Source organism: Halichoerus grypus, chromosome 12 (genome assembly GCF_964656455.1).
Source record: "Halichoerus grypus chromosome 12, mHalGry1.hap1.1, whole genome shotgun sequence".
NCBI lineage: Eukaryota > Metazoa > Chordata > Mammalia > Carnivora > Phocidae > Halichoerus > Halichoerus grypus.
In genome coordinates this window covers 81,070,095-81,095,598 of record NC_135723.1, presented here as the reverse complement: position 1 = coordinate 81,095,598, position 25,504 = coordinate 81,070,095, and positions in this window count along the sequence as shown.

Below are 25,504 nucleotides of genomic sequence, written 5' to 3'. Positions count from 1 at the left end.
AATAAAACATCTCATTATACATGGTCTGCATATAATATATGTGCTAGTATTTCACAATTATTAAAATCAAAACATGGCTTCATTATAGCTTAATTTTTTCATTTTCAAGAGATTGTAAATTTGCCTTTGGAATTGATTTGTCATTGTCCCACAATCTTCATCTAATTACTATAGTTCAGACAGTAGTTGTAGATAAATGTTTGTTGAATACTTATTCAGTTCGTTCATTTAATCAGAAATTTGTCAGCTGTAACGTTGTAGGTAAATGTTTGCTGAATACTTATTCAGTTCATTCATTTAATCAGAAATTTGTCAGCTCTAATATATGGTTGAAATGTTAGTATTAATTATATACTGAAGTGTTAATTATAGTTCTGAAACTGTACCATTAACACTAGCATAAGCGTATTAATTGCAAATATTCTTGATGAATCTGTTGACAAAAATGTGAGGATAGAAGCTTTCAAGTCAAGAAGAGGCTTGTTGATGCTAGTAAAATAAAATCAAAGATACTAGCTTGCTTATGACCAGGGGTTTGAGGCTGAGATCTATTGGGAAAGTGGAAGAAAGCACATATTCAGGCACCTGGGATCTTTCCTTGAAAACAAACCATCACATAGGCAAGATATCCAAGGGACATAACTGACAAGAATTCAGGTGACATACTACAAATGAGAAAGGTTTTCAGTAGAAAAACTGATGAAATTAAAAGCTCTAGATAAATAGGAAAATAGAGGCAAGCATGGGTTGACCCTGATTGTGCCATGTTTCCAGCCTAGAACAAACAGGCTGAAAACATTAGAGTGACTTTCCTTATCTGTTTTTTTAATGTGTTTTTAATGCAGACTTATTGATTCTAAGTCTTTGGAAGTGGGATTTGGGATTTGTAATTTTAGGGACAACAGTCATTTTGATAATCATGTGGTTTTAAGAATCACTGAACTGAGGTAGGAATGAGTTAAAATTCTACCACAAATATTTGGAGTTTGGTATCAAGCCTCTCTTGTCCTAAGTCTGATGTTCTCATGGTGATTTTAATTCTGACGACTCTTCTCTCATGTTTTCCTTGGTTTGAATTCTTGTCTTAGTAATCTGTTTGATGTCTGGTCCATTTGTGAATCCTTGTTTTGCTTTTGTCTTTTATCTTTTCTCCTCATAAACTTTCTAATTTCTAGATGCCAGTATGGCAGTGGGGCCATGTTTGGCTGCAAATAAACTCTGACAGAAGTTGCTGGCATGGGTTCTGAGTAACTTCTGTCCTTGAGTTTCCCTGTCATTAACCTACTCCTTTCTGCTATTTATTCTTGTTTGCCCTGCCCTTTAGGTTATGTTTTGTAGAAATGGCTCATGCAACCAAGAATCTCCACAAATAAGTCTGAGTTCCTCACAGACTAAATGTATATAATCTCTTCTGACAACTGCCAAGCCCCCACTTCCCTCCCTTTTTCCTGTAACAGTTGACCCAAAACTTGTTAGAATTCTACTTGGAATTCTAATTTCAGTTGAAAAATATTGATTATTCAAATGCCACCAATTAATGTCATTTCTAAATGTGTCATATATTTTGATAGAAGCATAAACAAAGTAATGAGAAAATAATTATTTTTGTCTGCCAAGGGAAAGTTCACAGAGAAAGTGACATTTGATCTGGTTCTTAAAGGAGATACAATAACAATATCACAAGTTTGAGGAAGGATTTTTTAAATAGAATGGTAGAAAGACCAAGATAAAGTAAATGAAGAAGTCACAGAAGTTCATGGCATATTTATGAACATCAACAAATAAGATAAAATGGTAAGGTAAAAGAGGAAAAGAGTAGATTACAACCAGAATAAAATCCATACAAATAAATTTTAATGTTCAAAGCACAATAGATAGCTACCAACATGTACTGATTTAGAAAATGACATCATATTTTCATTTTGGAAGGTGACTATAAAATGAAAGATAATTTTTTTTTTTTGTATTTCTACTAAACTTATTTTATTTATTCATTTTATTAACATATAATGTATTATTTGTTTCAGGGGTACAGGTCTGTGATTCATCAGTCTTACACAATTCACAGCACTCACCATAGCACATACCCTCCCCATGTCCATCACCCAGCCACCCCATCCCTCCCACCCCCTCCACTCCAGCAACCCTCAGTTTGTTTCCTGAGATTAAGAGTCTCTTATGCTTTGTCTCCTTCTCTGGTTTCATCTTGTTTCATTTTTCCCTCCCTTCCCCTATGATCCTGTGTCTTGTTTCTCAAATTCCTCATATCAGTGAGATCATATAATTGTCTTTCTCTGATTGACTTATTTTGCTTAGCGTAATATCTTCTAGTTCCATCCACGTTGTTGCAAATGGCAAGATTTCATTTTTTTGATGGCTGAGTAATATTCCATTACATATATATACCACATATTTATCCATTCATCTTTTGATGGACATCTAGGCTCTTTCCATAGTTTGGCTATTGTGGACATTGCTGCTAGAAACATTGGGGTGCACATGCCCCTTCGGATCACCACATTTGTATCTTTGGGGAAATACCCAGCAGTGCAATTGCTGGGTTGTAGGGTAGCTCTATTTTCAACTTTTTGAGGAACCTCCATACTGTTTTCCAGAGTGGCTGCACCAGCTTGCATTCCACCAAAAGTGTAGGAGGGTTCCCCTTTCTCTGCATCCTCACCAACATCTGTCGTTTCCTGACTTGTTAATTTTAGCCAATCTGACTGGTGTGAGGTGGTATCTCATTGAGGTTTTGATTTGGATTTCCCTGATGCCGAGAGATGTTGAACAATTTTTCATGTGTCTGTTGGCCATTTGGATGTTTTCTTTGCAAAAATGTCATTTCATGTCTTCTGCCATTTCTTGATTGGATTATTTGTTCTTTGGGTGTTGAGTTTGATAAGTTCTTTATAGATTTTGGATACTAGCCCTTTTTCTGATATGTCATTTGCAAATATCTTCCCATTCTAGTGGTTGTCTTTTGGTTTTGTTTATTGTTTCCTTTGCTATGCAAAAGCTTTTTATCTTGATGAAGTCCCAATAGTTCATTTTTGCCCTTGCTTCCCTTGCCTTTGGAGATGTGTCTAGCAAGAAGTTGCTGCGGCTGAGGTCGAACAGGTTAATGCCTGTGTTCTCCTCAAGGATTTTGATGGATTCCTGTCTCACATTTAGGTCTTTCATCCATTTTGAGTCTATTTTTGTGTGTGGTGTAAGGAAATGGTCCAGTTTCATTCTTCTGCATGTGGCTGTCCAATTTGCCCAACACCATTTTTTGAAAAGACTGTCTTTTTTCCAGTGGATAATCTTTTCTGCTTTGTCAAAGATTAGTCAACCATAGAGTTGAGGGTCCATTTTTGGGCTCTCTATTCTGTTCCATTGATCTATGTGTCTGTTTTTGTGCCAGTACCGTACTGTCTTGATGATTACAGCTTTGTAATAGAGCTTAAAGTCTGGAATTGTGATGCCACCAACTTTGCTTTGCTTTTTCAACATTCCTCTGGCTATTTGGGATCTTTCCTGGTTCCATACAAATTTTAGGATTATTTGTTCCATTTCTTTGAAAAAGTTGATGGTATTTTGATAGGGATTGCGTTAAATGTGTAGATTGCTCTAGGTAGCATAGACATTTTCACAATATTTGTTCTTCCAATCCATCAGCACAGAACGTTTTTCCATTTCTTTGTGTCTTCCTCAATTTCTTTCATGAGTATTCTATAGTTTTCTGAGTACAGATTATTTGCCTCTTTGGTTAGATTTATTCCTAGGTACCTTATGGTTTGGGGTGCAATTGTAAACGGGATCGACTTCTTAATTTCTCTTTCTTCTGTCTCATTGTTACCGCAAAAAAATGCAACTGATTTCAGTGCATTGATTTTATATCCTGCCACATTGCTGAATTCCTGTATCAGTTCTAGCAATTTTGGGGTGGAGATTTTGGGTTTTCCACATAGAGTATCATGTCATCTACAAAGAGTGAGAGTTTGACTTCTTCTTTGCTGATTCGGAGGCCTTTTATTTCTTTCCATTGTCTGATTCCTGAGGCTAGGACTTCTAGTACTGTGTTGAACAGCAGTGGTGATAGTGGACATCCCTGCTGTGTCCCTGACCTTGGGTGAAAAGCTCTGTTTTTCCCCATTGAGAATGATATTTGCTGTGGGCTTTTCATAGATGGCTTTTATGATACTGAGGTATGTTCCCTCTATCCCTACACTCTGAAGAGTTTTAACCAAGAAAGGATGCTGTACTTTGTCAAATGCTTTTTTCTGCATCTATTGAGAGGATCATATGGTTCTTGTCCTTTCTTTTATTTATGTAGTGTATCATAGTGATTGATCTGCGGATGTTGTACCAACCTTGCAGCCCAGGAATAAATCCCACTTGGTCGTGGTGAATAATCCTTTTAATGTACTGTTGGATCCTATTGGCTAGTATTTTGGTGAGAATTTTTGCATCCATGTTCATCAGGGATATTGGTCTGTAATTCTCCTTTTTGATGGGGTCTTGTCTGGTTTTGGGATCAAGGTAATGCTGGCCTCATAAAATGAGTTTGGAAGTTTTCCTTCCATATCTATTTTTTGGAACAATTTCAGAAGAATAGGTATTAATTCTTCTTTAACTGTTTGGTAGAATTCCCATGGGAAGCCATCTGGCCCTGGGATCTTGTTTTTTGGGAGATTTTTGATGACCGCTTCAATTTCCTTGCTGGTTATGGGTCTGTTCAGGTTTTCTATTTCTTCCTGGTTCAGTTTTGGTAGTTGATACATCTCTAGGAATGCATCCATTTCTTTCAGTTGTCTAATTTGTTGGCATATAGTTACTCATAATATGTTCTTATAATTGTATTTCTTTGGTGTTGGTTGTGATCTCTCCTCTTTCATTCATGATTTTATTTATTTGGGTCCTTTCTCTTTTCTTTATCGTATGTCTGGCCAGGGGTAGCAATCTTACTAATTCTTTCAAAGAACCAGCTCCTGGTTTCGTTGATCTGTTCTACTGTTCTTTTGGTTTCTATTTCATTGATTTCTGCTCTGATCTTTATTATTTCTCTTCTCCTGCTGGGTTTAGGCTTTATTTGCTGTTCTTTCTCCAGCTCCTTTAGGTGTAGGGTTAAGTTGTGTACTTGAGACCTTTCTTGTTTCTTGACAAAGGCTTGTATTGCTATATACTTTCCTCTTAGGACTGCCTTTGCTGCATCCCAAAGATTTTGAACAGTTGTGTTTTCCTTTTCATTTGTTTCCATAAAATTTTTAATTCTTCTTTAATTTCCTGGTTGACCCACTCATTCTTCAGTAGGATGCTCTTTAGCCTCCATGTATTTGAGTTCTTTCTGACTTTCCTCTTGTGATTGAGTTCTAGTTTCAAAGCATTGTGGTCTGAAAATAGGCAGGGAATGATCTCAATCTTTTGGTACCAGTTGAGACCTGATTTGTGACCCAGGATGTGATCTATTCTGGAGAATGTTCCATGGGCACTAGAGAAGAATGTGTATTCCGTTGCTTTGGGATGGAATGTTCTGAATATATCTGTGAGGTCCATCTGGTCCAGTGTGTCATTTAAAGTCTTTATTTCCTTGTTGATCTTTTGCTTAGATGATCTGTCCATTTCAGTGAGGGGGGTGTTAAAGTCCCCCACTATTATTGTGCTGTTGTCGATGTGTTTCTTTGCTTTTGTTATTAATTGGCTTATATAATTGGCTGCTCCCATGTTAGGGGCATAGATATTTACAATTGTTAGATCTTCTTGTTGGATAGACCCTTTAAGTGTGATGTAGTGTCCTTCCTCATCTGTTATTATAGTCTTTGGTTTAAAATCTAATTTGCCTGATATAAGAATTGCCACCCCAGCTTTCTTTTGGTGTCCATTAGCATGGTAAATGGTTTTCCACCCTCTTACTTTAAATCTGGAGGTGCCTTTGGGTCTAAAATGAGTCTCTTGCAGACAGCATATCAATGGATCTTATTTTTTTATCCAATCTGATACCCTGTGTCTTTTGATTGGGGCAGTTAGCCCTTTTACATTCAGGGTAACTATTGAAAGATATGAATTTAGTGCCATTGTATTGCCTGTAAGGTGACTGTTACTGTATATTGTCTCTGTTCCTTTGTGATCTATGTTACTTTTAGGCTCTCTCTTTGCTTAGAGGACCCCTTTCAATTATATCTTGTAGGGCTGATTTGGTGTTCACAAATTCTTTTAGTTTTTGTTTGTCCTGGAAGCTTTTTATCTCTCCTTCTTTTTTCAGTGACAGCCTAGCTGGATACAGTATTCTTGGCTGCATATTTTCCTTGTTTATTGCTCTGAATATATCATGCCAATCCATTCTGGCCTGCCAGGTCTCTGTGGATAGGTCTGTTGCCAATCTAATGTTTCTACCATTGTAAGTTACTGTTGTAGGTTTCTACTGTTGGATAGGTCTGCTGCCAATCAAATGTTTCTACCTAACTGCTTTCAGGATTTTGTGTCTGTCTCTGAGACTTGTAAGTTTTACTATTAGATGTCAGGGTGTTGACCTATTTTTATTGATTTTGAGGGGGGTTCTCTGTACCTCCTGGATTTTGATGCCTGTTTCCTTCCCCAAATTAGGAAGCTCTCCACTATAATTTGCTCCAATATACCTTCTGCCCCTCTCTCTCTTTCTTCTTTTTCTTGGATCCCAATTATTATAATATTGTTTTGTCTTTGTATCACTTATCTCTCTAATTCTCCCCTCGTGATCCAGTAGTTGTTTATCTCTCTTTTTCTCAGCTTCTTTATTTTCCATCATTTGTTCTTCTATATCACTAATTCTCTCTTCTGCCTCACTTATTCTAGCAGGTAGAGCCTCCATTTTTTATTGCATCTCATTAATAGCTTTTTTGATTTCGACTTGGTTAGATTTTAGTTCTTTTATTTCTCCAGAAGTGGATTCTCTAGTATCTTCTGTGCTTTTTTCAAGCCCAGCTATTATCTTTATAATCGTCATTCTGAACTCTGGTTCCAACATCTTATTAATGTCCGTACTGATTAGGTCCCTGGCAGTTGGTACTGTCTCTTGTTCTTTTTTTTTTGAGGTGAGTTTTTCCATTTTGTCATTTTGTCCCGAGAAGAATAGATGAATGAGAGAATAAAATGCTAAAAGGGTAACAACACCCCCCCCCCAGAAAAATACACACTAAAAATCAGAAGAGACCTGAAATTGGGGGGGGGGGAGGGAGAAAGGGGGAAAAAAAAGAATATGATCACACTGGTGAAAATAACAGAGGCACACACTAGATTTTGGGCATATTTTGGTCTGTCAGAAAAAACTGCCTTCCAAAATTTTAAGGAAAGAAAAACTTATATGTATACGAAAATAAGGGTAAATACAATGAAGGGATGGAATATGACTCTAAAGTTGAAAATTAAAAAAGATTTTTAAAAAGGAATTGATAAGTTGGTTGAAAAAAGAGAAAAAATTTAAAAAAAAAAAGGAGAGAATGTGATCAGGTGGGAGACTAGAACAAAGCCATACACTAGATTCAGGATATATTTTGGTCTGTTAGAAGAAACTGTATCCCAAAATTTTAAAGAAAGAAAAACTTATATATATACAAAAAATAAGGTTAAATACAATGAAGAGATAGAATAATACTGTAAAAATGAAAAATTAAAAAAGATTTTTAAAAAGGAATTGATAAGATGTTGGTTGAAAAAGGAAAGAAGAAAAATTCCAAAAAAAATAGTAAAAGAAAAAAAATAAAGAAAATTTAAAAAATTAACTTAACACTATCCGAGTGTTTCTCTCTCTGACACATGACCCCGTTTGGAGTTTCCAAACCCAGCAGATTTCTGCGATGCACTCCCGCACTGCTCCTCCTGGGGGAGGAATGGAAGTCTCCCTGGATCTGCCACCTGTTGGGTCCCAGCTCAAAGAATAGTGGCCTGACTGTGCCACAGATCACGGCTTATGGCAACCCAAGCTGAGAGCCCCTCCTCGGCTCTGTCTTTGCAGCCGGTTTCCCTGCTCCAATACTTGGGAGCTCTGCCACACTTGGGGACCCCTGGTCTTTCTGTGATCCCGAAGGTTCTGAGACCACACTGTCCCAGTGAGGGTCCCACGCCCCACTTAGCCACTGTAGCGACATTCCTCAGTGGAGCAGACTTCTACAAGTTCTGATTTTATGCTCTGCTCCTCTATCACTTGCCTGTAGCTGCCTTAGGGAGGCTCCCTCCTGCTGCAGTCTATTTTCCCGAATATCACCTCAGATTCACTTCTCCATGTGTCCTACCTTCCAGGAAGTGGTCACTTTTCTGTTCATAGAATTGCTGCTGTTCTTTTCTTCAATCTCCTGTTGAGTTTTGGATGTTCTGAATGGTTTGATAACTATCTAGCTGAATTCCTGGGACCAGAAAAAAAGGTCTCCTACTCCTCCGCGATCTTGCTCCTCCCCCTGAAAGATAATTTTTAATGTATTATACTTTAAGTACTCCTCACCTCTTCATCCTGGCTTATTCTGTTTTTGTTTACTTAGTATTAACCCCTTCCCCTTCACTCAACCTAGGTAATGACTTAAAGCTCTTTAATTTACTGATCTCACACTGGCATTCCAAAATTTTCTTGTTGATTTCTCATTATGAGAGCATTATGCTCAGAAATAGTTTAAGAGGGGCGCCTGGGTGGCTCAGTCATTAAGCGTCTGCCTTCAGCTCAGGTCATGATCCCAGGGTCCTGGGATCGAGCCCCACATCGGGCTCCCTGCTCGGCGGGAAGCCTGCTTCTCCCTCTCCCACTCCCCCTGCTTGTGTTTCCTCTCTTGCTGTGTATCTCTCTGTCAAATAAATAAATAAAATCTTTAAAAAAAAAATAGTTTAGAGCTATATATCTGAAATTTTGTATCATAATTATTCTAATGTGTTTTCTTCATCTGTCTATTCTTATTCTTTTGCTGATTCTTTTCTGATCACTACATGTCTTGATTTGAGGTCACTCAATGAGGGGCAGATACTTGCTCAAGAATAATCTTGGAAGGGGATAAAAGAGTGTAGTAAATGTGAAGAATTTGGCCATTACCCAAAGTGGTATTTTGTAATGTATTCACCAGCAATTCGTTACCCTCTTTCCTCAATTCAGGAGGTGTATTTCCCTTCGTTCATTCATTCATTCATTTATGATTTGTTTATTTCAGAGAGAGAGCACAAATGGGAGGGGCAGAGGGAGAGAAAGAATCCCACTGGACTCCATGCTGAGCATGGAGCCCATCATGGGGCTCGATCACAGGACCACAAGATCATGGCCTGAGCTGAAACCAAGAATTAGACACTCAACTGACAGTGCCACCCAGGCACCCCTCATCTTGCTGTCCCTTGTCACAAACTTCTGATTTAGAGTTATCTCTTTCAGCTGATTCTGATCAGTGGCAGAGCTTCCTCCCCTTCTGTAATTCTAAAAATTGTTCTTTCCCAAAGTACAAAGGGAAGATGAAGGTGGAGATTGGAGTTATGCTGTCACAAACCAGGAACTAGCAGAACCTGGAAGAGGCCAGGAAGGATCTTTTCCTAGAGGATTTGGGGGGAGCATGGCCCTGCCAGCACCTTGCTTTAGGACTTCTAGGCTTAAGAACTATGTGAGAATATGTTTCTGCTGTTTTAAACCACCCAGTCTGTGGTATCTTGTTATGACAGTCTTAGGAAACTAATAGACTCTCTGTTATTTTTCTCCTGAAAAATATTATTTATCCTGGATACAGATGAAGTTTCATTTCTTCATTAGAGAATTTTCTGAGTCTACCAATGCATGGAACTGAATTTCTCTAGCCCTGTACTTTCTGCGTCTTTTTAAACACTCTTTGGTCAAACTAATTACTTTGTAATATTTTTAGATATTTGTATGTTGGCCACTATTCTGAACTCCAATTCTTTTGTGGGTTAGATAATGTTATAAGACCCAGATATTTTTCATCCAACTTTGATTAATATTAGAGTTGATACCTGAGGCCACAAATGTTAAGCTAATATTTGGTGATAAAACTTTAATGATACTATTTAAGAGGCTGTTCACACAAGTGCTTTTGATCATGCAAAGCAATAGATTATCCATTACTTTCATTTATAAAGAAAGGTAATGAAGCCTATCAAATATTTACATGGCAGTTATCATGAAAATTAAGTGAAATCTATACCTATTCTGTATCTTTCTTCTTAAGAATTTTTTTTTCTAAAAAGGGAGAAAGATCTTTTGCATAGTATTAAAAAATGAACACTTCTAAGGTCAATAACTTGTAACCTTGAGATTTTGAATGTTTGTTTTAGGAAAGAACAACTTGCAGAATTACAGAAAGCTGTTCATTTGAAATGATGAGATTTGTTTGGCAAGAGGTTGATTTTCTCACTACTCCTATGAAAATAACTTGCAGATTCTGACCTCAGTTATCTGGTTCTGATTAACTCAACTATTCCAAAGATGTGTTAGAGTTCTCCAGAGAAACAGAACCAATAGGCCATATAGAGATATATAGAAAGAGATTTATTATGAGGTGTTGGCTCACACCATGATGGCAGCTGAGAAGTTCCATGAAACACCTAGAAATAATGTTTTACCAGTGGTGTGGTCATCCCTTAGCCCAGTCAAGCTGACACATAAAATTAAAGTTTACATAAGGACTATGAGTTTTTCTTAATGTTTTGTTTTTCAAGTAAAATAAATACAGCTAACAAATTCAACTTTAAAACACAGTAGTTAACAGTGATTTTTCATCATACCATAAAGTTTATAGAATAGTGTGCACCTGAGACATACTGGGTTTCTAGCAAATATATTCTGAATGAATGTACAAATGGCCATATGTATATAAGAAAAATAAAAGGCTAGTGAAAAGGAAAAACCATTCTTTTTTGGAAAAGTAGAAATAGATTTAAACTGCTAAGCACTGATTTAACTTTTATTTAGGATTTATAATTCAAATCTATATCCTTCAGTGATTTTTGCTGCCATAATGTTGGCCCAATATTGGAGGCTGAAAATATATTTGAGTCTTCCAATAATCTAATAGAAGCTGTTAAACTCCAGAATATGAATGATGACAAATTCTTCTACTTTTGAAGCTTACTTCTCTATGATGAGTATTAATCCAGTCTCAAACTATGCAACTGAATTTGGTAGATGGAGGAGAGAAAATTCAGTCTAGAAAAAAATAAGGCATTCATCAAAATATCCACTCGGGACTCTTTTTGACTGTAAATGGCAGAAATCCAACTAGAACACACTTAGAGAGTGGAATTTATGGCTTATCTAACTAGACTTTAGGAATCACAAAGCATTAGCTATTCTCAGAAATGACTGAGAACAGGGATTTGAAAGGCATTGCTCATTCTCTGCATCTTCATCTTGGAATTTTTTTCTCATCATTGAAACTTTTTATAGCTGACTAGCTAATGCTCCTTGGCATTGGCAGCTCTCAGGCTAATATACTTTCAGTTTTACTATGCCAGGGTCATTGCACATCATACTTCAGTCCTCAGATTTAAAATATTGTAGAGGAATACACTAATTAGTCTGATTTTGTTCAAGTGTCCAAAAATACCATTAGAGTTCTTGGATTCGGTGATTGGTAATTCCCTCTACAACAACATGGTTGGTGTCAAGAGAGGAACAATCCCCCCAAATAAGAGAGTGCTATGCTATTCCTGGGTCAGCAATTGAGCAAATTCATCCATCTGAGACTATTAGCTAGAAACTTGTTTTCATTTAACAAAAAGAAAGCTACTCTTTTAGACTTTATACAATTCCTAGTAATGTAAAGTGACAAAAAAAATGAAAAGTTCTGCATGTCTGTGTGTGTGTGAGACAGAGAGAGAGAGAGAGAGAATTTTATGTTTCGCTGGTTCTGAAAAGAAGTATTTTTGTTTTGTTTTGTGTTTGTTGGTTTTTAGAAAATAGGTGTTAGAGATCTCCTGTAATAAAATAATACTTAAATATTTTAGGATGCCTAATTACTTCAAATGGACCTCCAAAAATGTGGGGAAAATCCTAGCACAGGAATGTAAGTGTTCATGTATGCTTAATGTGTATTGACTCCTATGTGCCTAAGGAGGTCATCTACATCATGGTGTATACAACTTTGGGACAAATATATACAGAACTATGAATGAGGAAGAGTTCACCTGCCTGGTTATCTAAGGCAACGGAATCAATCCTAATAATTAATTGTGTGACAGTTCTTACAGCCAGATATTCTCACATTTCAATTTTTACATAAGTAAATAGGCCATTCTGAATTACAACACAATATAATTTTTGTGGACAGACCACTAGCCACTGAAATAAAAAGTTTTTTCCAGAATAAATGTAATATGCATATAAAATGGAATAGAAATGGAAATTGAATAATATTTATAAGGAAATTCTACAAGCAGAGGCACTGTGATTTTCCTTAAAACCCTATCTATTCTACTATATTTAGCTTTTTTATTTTAGTAAAAAATAACATTAAATTTATCATTTTAAGCATTTTTTAAGTGTACAGTTCAGTAGTGATTTCAGTAGTGATAAGTATATTTACATTGTTGTGTAACAGATCTCTAGACTATATAGCTTTTGTGTAAAGTAAGGATTATAGCTCTGGAAAATTAGAATTGTGTTTTTCAGATTTGGAATGAGCATAAGAAAATTCAACACTTTTTTTCTAGGATATGATCCCAACTGTGATACTACTCTTGTGAATTTTTGGAGCTCAACCCATTCCTCTGGATATTAGGTGCCCAGAACTGTAAAGGGATACACTCTGAGGAGGTTTAACCCTGAGTTTGTAAGGTTAAGTGATAAGTAAAGGAGTAGAGAAGAGGGAGTGTTTTGGTTGATTAGAGAAGTTAATGAAGCAAAGTTCTTGATTTTTACAGTATATTCTGTCCCAAAGTGATAGGCAGTATGTAATGCTAATTCAGATCCTCTATTTTGAAAAGTACACCAGTTTTTATAATGTAATGGATAAACTGATGTAAGTGAATTTTTATTTTCTCAAACAACCTTTTTTTGGTTTGAGGTATCCTCATTGCCAACAGATTTAATTCGTATCAGAAGGGCAGCTTTAAATGGCTCCTCTCCAAAAACACAGAAGTTGGAGTTGCGTGTGTATTAAGACTTAAGATGTCTCTCAACGCAAAAGCAAACTTGTCACTAGAAACCACAGACAGATCATGGGTCAACAACTTTCATATCATTCATATTTCATGGGATCTTCCTTTACATAGGTTTGAAGGAGTCAGAAACATCTTCTCAAGTCAGGGAGTTTCTATCTTCTTTACCTGGTATCAATTAACTCAGAAAGAAAAAACAAAAATTTACCTTTTCTTGAGAAAAAGCAGAGAAGTCAGAAGCCAGACGATTTTTTTAAATATCATTTTTAAAAGATTTTACTTATTTATTTGAGAGAGAGAGAAAAAACGAGCATGGGGGAAGGGCAGATGGAAAGGGAGAAGCAGACTCCCTGCTGAGCAGGGAGCCCGACGCGGGGCTTAATCCCAGGACCTTGAGATCTTCATCCCAGGACCTTGAGATCACGACCTGAGCGGAAGGCAGATGCTTAACCGAGTGAGCCACCCAGGCGCCCCTTAAATATCGTTTCCATTGAGATAAATTTATACACAATAAAATTTGCCAATTTAAGTGTACAGTTTTCTGAGTGTTGACAAATGTATTTGGTCATGTAACCATCACTGCAGTCATGATTATTTCCATTGCGCCCAAGAGATCTGCCTCTTGTGCCCTTTGGCAGTCCTGCCACCTACTGTCTTTGGGCAACCACTCACTTGCTTTCTGTTACCAGTTTTGCCTCTTCTAGAATTTTATATGAAGGGAATCACTTCACTACATAGTCTTTGGCACCAGCTTTTCATGCAGCATAATGCCTTTGAGATTCATCCATATCATTGGTAGATGTTCCATTTTATCCTTGACTAGTATTATTTTGCATAGAAATACTCCAATTTGTTGATCCATTTAGCATTTATCAGTCAATAGACATTTGGCTTGCCTCCAGTTTTTGTTTCTGATGAAGGAAGCTATCATGGAAATCTCAATACAGGTCTTTATATGGGCATATCTTTCTATTTTTCAACTAATCTAAGAGTCAAATGATGGGTCATATAGTATATGCACATACACCTTTACATGAAAATGCCAAACTTTTCAAAAGTGGCTGTATCATTTTGCATTCTTAGAAGCAGTGTATGAGAACTTCAGTTGCTACATAGTCAACAACACTTAGTATAATCAGCCATATTCATTTTAGCCATGATGGTATGTGTGTACTGTAATCCTCATTGTGGTTTTAATTTGCATTTTCCTAATGACTGTTGTTATGTACTTATTTTCCATGCATGTATCTTCTTTGGTAAAGTGTTTGTTCAAATGTTTTGCCCAATTTTTATTGGAATGTATGTCTTATTAAAAAACTGAGTTGTAAAAAATTTTTACATATCCTAAATTTTAGCGTACATATATTTTGCAAATACTTTGTCCTAGTCAATGACTCGCCTTTTAATTTTCTTAATACTGCCTTTTTTGGCACTTTTTGACATTTTAAAATTTTATTTTTGAATAATTTTACATTTACATAGCGTGGCAATGATCAAGTTCCCCAATACTCTATATTCAGCTTCCTCTAGTTTTAACATTTTACATAACCATGGTACATTTATAAAAACTATGAGAATAGCAGGGGCTCTTAACTGAGGATTGTTGAACAATCATCTTGAAGTAGTTAAGAAAATACTGAACACAACTTCCAGAGTTAATCATTCTCATTTATACACTTCCTTCAGTCCAAACATTTGACTTCTTCCTAAAAGCACACTTATTATTAGTTGGGCAGTCAACTCTATTTAGCAGGACAGGGAACTTGGATATACAGATGTGACCCTGCCCAGGAAGAACTCAGATTGATGAGGGGTGTGTGTGGCGGGGGAGGGTGTGCACGCATGCGCACACTCATGCATCAGCATACTTTATGACATCTGAGCTATATTCTAGGTGAACATCAAAAAACTAGAGAACAAAATGTTTCAAAAATATGTTACTTTTACCTAATTCCAAAATAATAGCACAGTTTGCAAAACAAACAAACTAGGAGATTAGCACTGCTCTAACACTATTAACTAACCTACAGACTTTAGTCCTATTTCACGGCTTTTCTACTTTCCTTTTTCTGTTCCAAGATCTAATTCGGGATACAACATGGAATTTAGTCATCACGCCTCCTTGGTCTTTCTCAGTCTGTGACAATTATCCAGTGTTTCCTTTTTCTTATGACTTAAATACTTTCGCAGAGTATTGATCAGGTGTTTTGTGCAGTGTCCCTCATTTGGGGTTTGTCTGATGTTTTCTCCTGAGTAGATTGAGGTTATGCATTATTGTGAATAATACCACCAAGGTGATGTGCTCTTCTCATACCAGGAGTACATGGTATCAACATGATTTATTACTGGTGATGTTAACCTTGATCAGTTGATTAAGGTGATGTGTACTAGGCCTCTCCACCACAAAGTTAATATTTTTTCCTTTCTAGTCTCTATTAATCAAAAGTGATTCACTAAGACAAGCCCAATGCAGGAGGTGAAGTGTTGAACTCCACCTCCTGGTGGGAGGATAACCAAAGAATTTGTGGACATATGCTAAAACCTCCAAAGCAATTAATGACTATTTGGGAGAAGATACATTGAGGCTATGCAAAGATCATGTTTCTCCTTGGAGTTTTGGTCACTAATCAGAGAACTTATCTATGAATCTTGCCTGCAGCAATTATTACTGTGGCGTCCCAATGATAATTATCTACTACCATTTATCTATTGTTATGACTTGGAATTATTCTGTAAAGAATGTTTGTTCCTTTTCCCCTACTTATTTATTTAGTCAATTGTTCATTTCTATCAGTATGAGCTCATAGACATTTATTGCATTATTTGATTTATAATCCAATTCTATCATTATTATTGTTATTATTATTAAATCATTCCAGATTTGGTCATTGGAAGCCCTTTCAGGTAGATACAGCATATTTTTGACCTGATCCTATTTTATTTATTTATTTTTTTTACTTTTTAAAAGCAACAGTAATAAAGTATGTCATACATTACAACAATAGTAAAGTATTAGCTCAGCATTTTCTTCCTTTCTATATTCTACAGAATGCTCCAGGCTCATGTCATATTTTCCCTCCTTTAATCGTAGACTCAGCCATTTCTTCAGTGTTCCTGAGTTCTCTTACTGAAGAATGATATTTAGAATCTAAGATATGGAAGCTGGGTGTACTGATTGCTACTGGAGTATCACTGCTTCTGGCCTTCTCAGTGAACAGACCTAGGTAACTGCACATATATATATGTACATGTCTTCCTTGATCTATCTATTAATCATCTATCTATCTGTTTCTATCTCTGTTTCTCTGTATCATCTCTATTTCTATCATTAGCTCTGTATAATAAAGATGAGGCCATACTGCTATCTCTGATTTTAATACAGTGCCACTGAGTTCATCTGAACTTTCACCCTTGCTAATCTGTAATTTTTCTCTGACAGCAAGGAATCTGTTTGTCATGATTTAGAATCCATTTTTTATGTGTTCAAGCCTAGAATACATGTAAATTATTTGAAGAATTGATAGCCTCCACCCTATGAGAAAAAAATAAACCAACTAGAGTATAGTTTTTAGATTTTTATGTACAATTCCTTGGGTTTTTAGTCTTATGGTATTCAATCAAAACGATATTTTCCAAAATCATTAGGCCAGCCACTTTATTCTCTACCCCTTTTAAGTGAACTGACTTTCTTCTCATAATTAAATGTTTGTGTTTATATTCTTTGTCACTTGCATATTCTTTGTTCTCAATATTGCTTCATCTGATATAGCTATTTTAGCTTATTTTAATTTTCTATCCTTTTAACCTATCTGTATCTTTATGTTTATTTTTTTCCATATAGATAGCATAGGATTGGGTGTTCTATTACTATTAAATTTGACAATATGAGTATTTTCATTGGAATATTTAGATCATTTATATCCATTTTGAGTATCAGTAAAACTGGGTTAAAATCTTCCATATGATATTTATTTTCTGTCACATCTTTAAAAAATATTTTTACCAGTTTTTGCCTACTTTTAACTTTTCTAAGATCTTTTTCTCACAAATGCCTTGTTAGTTATGCTTTTTTAAACAAAGAGGTTTCTTTAAGGCAGAAGTTGTCAATGAATGGTCGTTGGATCACTAAAATCAGTATCACTTAGCAATTTGTCAATATAATCAAATTCTCAGCCCCCAGACCTAGGAGAATAAGAAACTCTGAGTTTGGGCCAAAAGTATGTCAATTTAATAAGCCCTCCAGGTTATTCTGATAAACTTTAAATCTTTAGAACATCTGCTCTAGCTTTAAATATATATTTTTAACTTAGCATACTTCAAATAATATTATGCTACTTCATTAAAGTATGAGAGCTTTACAGCAATATGCTTCCATTACTTCCCACTCATCCTTTATTCTGTTGTCATCACTCATTTTCATTCTGCATATGTTCTAAAACCCACAATATTATTATTGCTTTTAAAAGTCAATTTATTTTAAAGATATTAACAAGTAAGAAAAATATCTTTTAGTTTGCACATATATTTGCCATTTCTATGACTCTCTATCCCTTTGTGTAGATCCAAACTTTATTTTTTTGGGGGGGGATCCAAAATTTAATTTGTAATAATTCTTCTACCTTCAACATTTTTTTGTAGTGTTTATCTTCTGGGGATGAATTCTCTTACTTTTGATTATCTGAAAAAGTCTTTATTTTGCCTTTTAAAATCATTTATATTATTAATTATAATTAATGTCTGATATATATTATTACTACATAATAGCTTTTATTAATTGTTACATTTCTTATTAATTTCTTTTGTTATGGTTGTTATACAACATTGACTAGAGTTTCTCTATTTATGAGTGTCCAATTTACAGAACACTATTATGGGAAGTTTCCCCCAAAGATCTATGTAGACATTGAGACTCCAGGCCTCCCTCTGTACAACTGAGTCCCCTCTTGTGGATTGAGAATCTTTAAATACTTCAAGTCCCCCTAAAGAGGCATGAAATTGCATGTTCTAACAAGGTAGCCACAGGGTGGAATCTCTAAGTGAGCTTGAGCCTATAGAGAAATTTACAGAGTTCCCTCAGAGGACCCAGAACATGATTGCACTGGCTTGAAGGACCCAGAGAGGACTCTTTGGGTTGCCAGAGCCACACAAAAGCCCAGGAACTGCTCTTGCCCTATCTGGAAACACTGGTGGAAAAAGTTGGCTCCATCCAAGTGATCTCAGAGTTTTCTACCTCACTTCAGAACCCCAAAACTGACATTGCTGAAAAAAGGATGCCAGTGACCCAGCTGAGCTTCTAGTAAAATTACTGGTCCCTTCCAGGGCCCAGACAACTCTTGTGGTGGGATGGAAGACCCAAGAGTTCCTCCCAGTACCACCAGAGGTATGAAAAAAATTTTAAATCTACTTGGTGGCTCAGGATCCACTTTTGCCTTCCTGGAAAAGTTGGATTAAGTGTTACCCCCTGCCTGAGTGTCCATAGAATTTTCAACCTCATTTCAGAGCCCAGAGCTAATTTGGGTATTTTAATTGCTAGTTGACTCCAGATACAAGATTCAAACTACAGAGAGGAGAGAGTTAGAATCAACATGTCCTAACATATACCAAGAACACTTAAAGGTTTCCATAGTCAGTGACATTCTTTGCCCACAAGCAAAATGATAAGTCAAGAAAATGTGTTTTTTTGAAAGCTAGATTAAAAAATCATTTCCTCTGAAAATTCAAAACCACAGACCTTCCTTTGCATGGATTTGGCATTTAAATTTATACCACCCATGTTGTCTGGAAAACTGTCAACCAATATATTAGTATATAGTGGCCTAAGGGTTAGGAAACCCATTATGTATGTGAGAGAAGTAAATGCAAATTATGTCAAGTGGAAAAGAACTCTACTAGGCCCCACAAGGATAAGCACAAATACATCATTGTTAAATACAAGTTCAAAATCCAAGATTCAAAACATATAAGGACAAAAGTGACATTGTACAGGAGTTAGAAAAACAACATACAGAAGAATGAGATTTTCAAATTTTAAAAATAAGAATAAGAAATAGAGAATATAAAACAAATAGTTTTCAAATAGAAAAAAGAAACAAGATACCATATTTAAAAAGACCAAGAAGATTTGAAAAGAAGTGAAAAGAAGTTAAAAATGTAATAATTGAAATAAAAAACTCTCAATGGATCTTTTAACAGAAGATTAATTATATAGAGATACTTAGTAAAAAGGAAGTGTATCTAAATAAGTTACTAAGAATGTACACAGTAAGAAAATGTGATGGAAAATGTGAAAAGATTGAGATTCATAGAGGATGGAATATGGTCCATAAAGTTCTACTTACAGTTATAGAGGGATACAATAGTTTTAATGGGAGAAAAGCAAATAACACCTGAAAGTGTTCCTGAGCTGAAAGAATATAAATCCTCAGTATAGAAAAGATAATGAAACTGAAATAGGTTAAATGAACATAGGCCCACAGCCAGAACTACTTTAATGAAAAAGCAGAACTCAGAAGACAAAGATGAAATATTGAAACCAACCAGAAGCAGGAAAGTACAGGCTATGTACAAAGGAATATCAGTTAGACTACAGATGTTTTAGTAAACAGCCAGAACACAATAGAAAAATCTCTCTACAATGTTGAAAGCAACTGTATCAAGATAGAATTTTAAACCCAGGCAAGCTATAGTTCAGTAGTGTATGTGAAATAAAAAGAAATTTTGCTACAATCAAAGCAGAGAATTTAGATAAGGAAGCCAAAAGGTGACTAAAGACCTAAAATATTGAAAGAACACTACAACTAAGCTTCACTTAATGGAGTTATATAGAGCCTTACACAGAAAAGCTATGTAATATATATTCTTTTTTTTTTTTTTTTAAGATTTTATTTATTTACTTGACAGAGAGAGACACAGCGAGAGAGGGAACACAAACAGGGGGTGTGGGAGAGAAAGAAGCAGGCTTCCCACTGAGCAGGGAGCCCGATGCGGGGCTCGATCCCAGGACCCTGGGATCATGACCTGAGCTGAAGGCAGATGCTTAACTGACTGAGCCACCCAGGTGCCCCTATGTAATATATATTCTTTCAAGAACACACAGAATACTTATGTATACTGACATATACTTGGCCATAAAACCAATCTGAACAATTTTCAAGGAATCTAAGATATTAAATTAAGTCTTTAAAAATAATAAAATTTAGACATATATTAAGGACAAAAAAAGAGCAAAAAAATATACCACATTAGTATATTAAGAGGAAGTAAACACTTCTAAATAACTCAAGATCCAATTAATGATAGTAGAAATCACAAAATTTAAAAATAAAGCAAAATCAAACATGTTACACCTCGAAGTATGTGGATGCAGATCAATTAATACCTAAAGGAAATTTTATAAATTGAAATGACCAATTAGCTAATAATGATTAAATGTTAAAATCCTAAGCATTCAAAATTTTAAAATATCATCTAAGTAATATTGAAAGTATGGTATAACAACAAACTATTAAAGATTCTACTTTTTAAATTTTCAAACTACCTTTTGAGGCAGATAATAATCTCATTTTGCAAACGAGGAGTCTGAGGCACAGAGAGATTACATAACATGAACAAGGACACAGAACTTGGTAAATGCAGAGTGAGGGTTCGAATAAGTAGACTGGTTGCAAACACCATAATCTTATTCACTAATGTGTTTTGTACGTTGGTTGAAAGAAGAGTAAAATAAGCCTCTGATGGTAAAACAAAACAAAAAAAACAGGAAAAATATAGAGAAGGACAGAAATTAATAAAATATAAAAGACTCAGATATAACTACAAATGTGACAAAAGTCAAATATTATAATGCTACAATTACTGTATGCCTTAAATTTTAAATTTTTGATGAAATAAATATTTCTTGGGAAAACATAACTCATTTAAATTGAGTGAAGACGAAATAGAAAGCCTGAATAGACCTACACAAATCAGTCAGCAAGTGAAATGTAACCTGAAACAAACACATATACACAGGGACAAAACACTGTAAGGAGTTTTAGAAACAATTTTATCAAAAATTATAGGAATAATAATGTTACACAAACTTCCAGGGGGAAGAAAAACAATGTATTTTATGAGGCTTATAACCTGGTTAACAATTTAAAAATGTACAATATAGGAAAAGCACATTACAGATAATGAATAAATGCAAAAATCTTTTAAAATTTTAGCTATTTCAATTTAGTAGTGCAATAAAATACATAAAATGACAAATTGAGTTTATTGAATAAATTCAAGAATATTTAAATATTAGAAATTTAATAATGAAATACAGCACATGAATAAGGGGAAAATCATAATCATTGAAAATGTGCAGATATTTTATGAATTAATTCCAATTTATGATAAAACTCTTAAAAATTGAAATATGAAAGAAACTTCCTCATGAGAAAATGTCGTACAAATACAGTGAGATATATTCAACAAAATAATTGACCAGCACCCTTCAAAAGCATCAAATCATGAAAGACAAGTAAAGGCTGAGGAATTTTCCGATTAGAGGAGGATAAGGAGATGCAACAACTAAATGTAATTAGTCACAGACCTGATTAAATTCATATAAGAGCTATAGTTTAGTTAATAGTGTTGTACCAATATTAATTTCTTGATTTTGGTAATTGTACTATCATTATGTAAAGTGTTACCATTGGTGCATGCTGGGTGCAGGATATACAGAACTTTGTTATTTTCGTAAATATTTGGTAAGGATACAATTATTTCAAAAAAATTGAAAATAATTTAAAAATAAGAAACAAGGTACTGGTGCTTGCTGTCCATTTTAAACACGAGAACTGGAGATTCCAGCCAGCAGCTGGCAAAGAAGAAATAAAAGTTACAAGGAAAGCTAAAAAAGAAATACAACTCTCATTTGTAATGATAGCATTGTCTACATCTGGGTACTTTTGACATTTCGGGCAGGATATTGTTGTGAGGGTAGTATCCTGTACATTGTAGAATGTTGGATAGCATCTTTGACCTTTACCCACTAGATGCCAGCAACCCCCTGTTTGTGACAACAAAAAAAGTCTCTAGATATTATTGCCAATGTCCCCTGGGGTGCAGAATCACCCCCAACTTAGAATTGCTGGTATATGTGAAAATCTAAGGGAATCTTCAGATAAATTCCTAGATTGATAGTACAGTTAATCAAGTTTGCTGATGTAAGATTGTTGTGCAATGAATATAAAATTAGTTACACAATGAGTAAGTTCTAGAGATCTGCTGCATAACATATAGTAACAATACAGTATCGTGCACTTAAAATGTTCTTACCACAAAAACAAACGAACAAAACCAAACAAACAAAATCCCAGAGGGATGCAAAGAAACCTCTGGAGGTAAAAGATATGTTTATTACCTTGATTATCGTGACAATATCACAGCTGTATGCATAAGTCCTAACTTACCCAGTTGTAAACATTAAATATGTGTAGGTTTTTTGTATATCAGTTATACCTCAATAAAGCTTAAAAAAACATATCTTTACACAATGTTCATAACAGCTTTATTAGTAATAGCCCATCTGGAAATTGCCCAGATTTGGTAAATGGTCGATGGTAAGTGGTTAAACAAACTTTGGTACTGCCTTGCAATGGAATACTCCTCAGCAAAAAAAAAAAAAAAGAGAGAGAGAGAAAGGAACGGACTATTGATATATAACAGTTTGGATGGATCTCAGTGCATTATGCTGAGAAAAAAAAAAGCCAAATTCAAAAAGTTACATTACCATATAATTCAATTTATTTATCTTTCTTAAAATGACAGTTAAAAAATGGAGAACAGATCAACTGTTACTATGCTTCCCTAACAGGCAAGGGGAGCGTATGACTTTAAGAGGGTATCTCCAGGGAGTTCCTTTGTAGTGACAGAACAGTTCTGCATCAGGACTATGATGATCATTTTATGAATCTGTTTTTTCTTATATCTTATTTTATTTAAATTCAATTAGTTAACGTAGTGTATCATTAGTTTCAGATGTAGAGTTCAGTTAATCAGTTGCATATAACACCCAGTGCTCATTACATCACCTGCCCTCCTTAATGCCCATCACCCAGTTTCCCCATCCCCCAACCCACCTCCCCTCCAGCAACCCTCAGTTTGTTTCCTATAGTTAAAAGTCTCTTATGGTTTGTTTCCCTCTCTGATTTCGTCTTATTTTATTTTTCCCTCCCTTCCCCTTCGTGATCCTCTGTTTTGTTTCTTTTTTTTTTTTTTAAGATTTTATTTATTTATTTGACAGAGAGAGAGACAGCGAGATAGGGAACACAAGCAGGGGGAGTGGGAGAGGGAGAAGCAGGCTTCCCGCTGAGCAGGGAGCCGGATGAGGGGCTCGATTCCAGGACCCTGGGATCATGACCTGAGCTGAAAGCAGACGCTTAACGACTGAGCCACCAGGTGCCCCTTCTCTGTTTTGTTTCTTAAATTCCACATATGAGTGAAACCAGATGCTAGTTGTCTTCATTTTATGAATCTAAACAGTGGATAAAAATGCATGAAGCTATATACAAAGATGTACAAAATTGAGTTTATGCAAAAACTTTTATTTTTTTAATTTTTTTATGCAAGAACTTTTAGAAGAGATTTTTCAATGATCTACACAATGCAGAATAAAACACAAGTGAAAGTTATAAACTGGTCATTTATTTAAATTGGACTCAAATAACCAAAGGTATACAATTTTGTAGTAATCAGTGAGTTAAAAATTAAAACCACAATGAAATGTTATTTCATAACCAGTACACCAGAAAATGTTGAGTCTGACAATACCAGTGTTAACTTATATAGAGAGCAATGTGTTAAATTGCATACACTCTGGGTAAATTATTACAAGCACTTTATATTTCTATTTGCTAATATCTAATTAACATGGCAGTTAGCAAGACTTATGACTAGGTGATTTCTCTCCCAGGAATTGTTCAAACATCTCATATTAGTCTTAGTTCAAAATGGCTGTCTTCACTATGAAAATTAACCTATTGTCATTCATATTGTAAATATATTTGGTATGTTTTTACAGTGCAAAAAATTAATTTATACATAATCTAGTTTCTATCTTTATTAAATTCTGTTATCAATTCTATGCTGCCTCTACAAAAAGACTTTGCCTTATTTTCACTCTATTCTTTGGAACAAATTAAACTGCACTGAAGTTATCTATTCCTTTTATGTTGGTAGTTTTGTTACAGGTGAGAGTCTGCATTGTGTGAATGGAGGTCTAGGTCCCTGAATTCCTAGAGAATATTTACGTGGGGATCTGCGCTGGTAGATAGTCAGAAGGAAAGTAGCAAGCACAAAGCAGTTTATTAAAGTGAAAATACACTCTCAAGGTGGGAAAGCAGGCAGGTTCCAAAAGGTGGAACCAACCCCTATGTTGTTTTGGGATTGGATATTACTGGGTCTTTCTGGACTGGGAGGAGCTGTGAGTATAGCGGGGTGGTCTCCAGGGAGGCTGTTTCCAATCATTTAGGAGACTCCTGCCAAATGATTGGGTTAGGAGGGGGAGTTTTTGACCCTACAAGGTTTGAACCATCAGGGCAGCCTTTCTCCATGGTTAGGGGGTGGGGCAGTGGAGGTTGGGGAGGCTGTTCCTGCATGCAAATGCATTATAATGAGTCTAGGGATTACCCTGGGGCAGAGGTAGAGGAGGAGAGTGCATTTTCCACACCTGTAGCTCTTGATCTGTCTTGGAAGCCACAAGGTCAGGATGTTGTGCCCCCAGGCTTTTAATGTGTAGCTTATTTATCACTGTCCTTGTCTTCAGCTCCTGTCTCTATCATTCCCCTTCAGTGACTTGGGAATCTACCTCCAGGTGTAGCTCAGGTCTAGCTACTACCTAACAGTTTCACCCATGCCAGGGTTTAAATTTTAATTATATTGTATTTAGCAAAATATTTTTTGTGGTTTTTTTTCCCTAATATACCCTGTAGGTGTATTTTTTTTTTCTATTCTCTATCGTTTTGTTCTTTATTTCCACCAAATTAGCTTAACTAGTTGGTTGTCTATTTTATTTTTTCCATTTGCATTTTTAAAGAACCACATCATTGATTTGTTCAGATTTTCTGTTTTCTCATTCATTGATTTCAGCAATTAATTTAGTTTCTTCCTCCAACTTTCTTTGGTTTATTTTTTCTATACTTTTAAAAAAAATTTTCGGCTTAATGGTCAATAAATTTGCATCTGTTCTTAATCTGTATTGTAAATATTTAAAGCTATATATTTTCCCTCTCCAGAGTGTAATCCATCAATTCTAGTATATAATATTTCCATATCAGTATTTTCCAAATATTCTGAAATATTAGTTTCTGTTTATTGTTTTACTTAAATGTTTTTAAAGGTATTTAAAAATTTTCCATTGTTTTGTTTCCGTTTCAGAATAGGT